This window comes from Sciurus carolinensis, unplaced genomic scaffold (assembly GCF_902686445.1).
Source record: "Sciurus carolinensis unplaced genomic scaffold, mSciCar1.2, whole genome shotgun sequence".
NCBI classification, from domain to species: domain Eukaryota; kingdom Metazoa; phylum Chordata; class Mammalia; order Rodentia; family Sciuridae; genus Sciurus; species Sciurus carolinensis.
Genome location: NW_025920119.1, coordinates 1,740,634 through 1,744,293, shown reverse-complemented (window position 1 = coordinate 1,744,293; position 3,660 = coordinate 1,740,634). Strand labels below are relative to the sequence as shown.

The window sequence follows — 3,660 nt, the reverse complement described above, 5'->3', positions numbered from 1 at the left end:
AAGATAACAATAAATTCCCAGAACTTATGGAGTCTTCAACAAGTGGTAGTTAATTGCAAATCTTACTGACTTAACACATGAGTCAAGTACATTCCAGCAGTGTTTGATGCTAATCTTATAATGAAGTTTAAAATCAGTGATAGGGTTTAAAGCCCATTCATGCAAAATAGAATTGCAGGAAGGTTTTCCTAAAAGAAAGGGAGGAAATAAGAGGAAGATCAGTTTGCTTCAAGTATGATAACTCATTTCGTTTCCTGAAGGAGACAATTATATAGGAAAAGTTAATTTTATACACTTTGATTTATTTTCATGCAGGAAGACTCAATTCATTGAAAAGTATACAGGAAGAGAAAAAATGATCAGAACAACTTATCTTTCCTTTCTGCCAGAGGCATTGAATTTCAGGAAAACTTCAGAGCATTTTGTTGTTGTTGTTGTTTGCATATGAAATAGTGTGGAAAAAACTTAGGAGTAGGGAAATTCAGAAAATATTTAGGCGGCCTGGGAGCGCCGCATCCCACAGGCCCTTGTCAGGTCTCCTGGGCTGCTACGCTGGCGCGGTGCTGCGTTCCAGGGCCTACAGTCTCCGCGTGTCCCAGCAAGGCCTTAAGGCATGAGCCGAAAAGAAGCAGACCCCGGAGGCTTCAGGAAGAGGAAGCACGACACCTTCCCGCATGGCCAGAGGAGAGAGGGCAAGGATGTGAGCTCGTCTTCTCCCGTGATGGTGGCCTTCAAGGCGCAGTAGCTGGACGTGTGGCACGACAAGTATTAGAGGCTGGTGAAGCTTAGCCGCGACATAACCGTGGAGAGTAAGAGGACCATCTTTCTCCTGCACAGGATCACGAGTGCTGCTGATATGGAAGAAATACTGACTGAACCAGAAGTTAAATTGGATTGTGTCAGACAAAAAATGTTGCAGGTATCTCTGGAGCTGTCAGGAGAAGATATGCATCCATCAAGCCATCACCAAAGCACTGCAGGAATAAGTGGAAGCTGTCTCTTTTCAACACTTCATCAAAAACACGGACCATAATCAGTATGGATGAAATTAATAAACAGTTGGTATTTACAACAGAAGACAGTGAGAAAGAAAACAAGACTCCCTCCTCAGATGCAGAAGATAAGCAGCTTGTCACCTGGAAGCTGAAAGTAACACCTGTGGATTACATTCTGGGAGTGGCTGATTTCATTGGAGAATTGATGCAACTGTGCATTAACAGTGTGGGGAATGGGGACATCGACACCCCCTTTGAAGTGAGCCAGTTTTTGCACCAGGTTTACAACGGGTTCACCTTCATTGGCAACACCAGGCCTTACGAGGTCTCCAAGAAGCTGTACACCCTGAAACAGAGTCTGGTCCAAAGTGGAGAACGCTTGTTATGCCCTGAAAGTCCAGGGCTCCAAGATCCCAAAGCACATGCTGGCAGGTGTGTTCTCAGTTAAGACAGAAATGCCTGATCAGGAAGAGGGCATTTCCTAGAGCAGCATCCGTGGCTGTCATCGGGGAGAAACCAGTTTGTGAGACTGTCACCTGGCATTTCATTTGACTTTGTTGTGGCATTTACGTAGAAGTTTTTTCAGTTCTACATCTTCTAAGTTGTATGCAAACTGTACATAAAGTTATCAGACTAGCAGCTCCTTTTGTTTGCCAAAGTGGGCTACATGTGTACCATGCCTCTGTGCCTGTTTGAGGTCTCTTCTGTTTAACCTTTACCCTTTATCTGTGCTATGTGAACATGCTTTGTATTGCTTTTTTTGCTGTACCTCTTTTAATTTGCTTGGTGTGAATTTTGCAGTGATAATTTTTAGTGGAAGCAATTTAATTTGGTGGTTTTGTCTAGATAGAAGAGATTTCTTAGTTTAACTTCTGGATCTGAACTTCCGTGTCAGTTGCTTGGCAGTGTTGTGCCACACTCCCAAAATTGGCTTAATTCATGGAACAAGAATTAAAAATTAATAAGCTTTCAACATTTTTAAATTATAAGTTTTGAGGTACTATAGTGAGAATTCATATAAAGTTCTGACTAATTTTAGGCCATTTTGAGCTTATAGCCTTCCAGAAAAAATTGACAAATGCCGAGATATTAGTTTCTTTATTGTTTGTTTGTTTTGTTTTGTTTTGTTTTCTGCAGTGCTGGGGTTGGAACCCAGGCCTCATGCATGACAGGCAAGCCTCCACCACTGAGCCGCATCCCCAGCTCCTCTTCACGTTTTTCTTTTCTTTTATTGTAGAAGATCTGATGGGGAATTGCAGCTACCATTGTAATATTTTGAATGGGTAAGCTGAATTAGGTATGTGTACATAACCGAAAATATTTCAGTGATTATTTAGCAGGATTTCCCCCTTGCCATTATATTAGGCATGCTTGAAGGCTTTCCAGTTCTAGCATCAATTAGAAATTACATTTAAGTAATTGCAATGAAATATTGAAATACTGAGTTAATCCAAACCTTTATAGTTCTCCTGTAGCACTGCTAAAGTTGCCAAAGAAGATGCATTGTGTAAGTTGGGTATAAGACAGCTGTGGATGCAGGTCAGAATAGCGGTGAGGTCTCTGGTGCTCCTTGAGTTGGAACTGCCCCTGTGGGTGAAGTGATGGAGCACAAAGTCAGCCTTCCCAGGCCCATTGGCTTGAGATCCAGATTCTGGATTTTGTTTTTGGAAAGGTTATCTCCGCTGGTAAGAGCTGATCCTTTGACAGTGTGACCTTTCAAACAGTATTACCTAAGAGAAGTGAACCATGACCCGTGCAGACAGTGGGTGTGTGCGGTGGGTGGTCCCTGCACTGAGGCTCTGCTGGATTGGAATCAGTCCCACTACACACTGCTTGTTACTTCTATCACTTGAATTTGAATAAAAGTACAATAGTAATGGATTGATGAATGTTTTACAGATGTTTGAAACAAGTCTTTTGAATAAAAGAAGTTAAGCTAAAAAAAAAAAGAAAATATTCAGTAGGAGTTTTACTGCAACATGACATTAGCCCTAACCACAAATTAAGTACTGTTTTGATGTTTCATTAGGACATGAATTCTAGATTAAAACCATCGTTCATGAATTTCATTCAGACATTCAGTTTTAAATAATGTCAACTCTTCAGAATTTGTCTTTTTGGGACAAATAAACATTTCTATAATAAATTCAATAATTTTCATTGACTTCATTTAAATAATAATTATTTAGTTAAAATAAGTATAAAGTTGAGGTACTCTCTTATTGATATAATATTTCTGATATCTAATGAATAGAGTGGTCAATATATTTTCTTTAGGCTCCATAAATGTGCTGGTAAAAGCTGAGGTACTGGCATAAAATAAGAGACTATATAAAGAGTATTATGACCAGATACACTGTTCATATGCCAAAAATAAAGGCAGAGACATTATACATCTATCCAAGACCTTCATTGGAATTTCTGTAGTCCCCATGATCACTCTCAAACATTATTAGCTTTTGATTTGTTTTGTTTTAAACTATAAGTTATTTGTTTTTTCCTTGTTTTCATTGCTAGCGATCAAAGCCTGGAATCATTATTTTAAGTAGGCATCCCTCCACTGAGCTACATCCCCAGTCCCTAATTAAAAAAAAAAAAAAACACTTTTTTTTCTAACCAAAGAGTAGCATCATATATGATGGGGTTACTCACTAAACACAGAAAA

At 39.5% G+C, this 3,660-nt stretch overlaps 1 pseudogene; it reads left to right on the top strand.

Annotated features, from left to right (window-relative positions):
- The first annotated feature begins 613 nt into the window (after positions 1-613).
- LOC124973723 (translin-associated protein X-like) lies at positions 614-1,480 on the top strand (annotated as a pseudogene).
- The last annotated feature ends 2,180 nt before the right edge of the window (positions 1,481-3,660 follow it).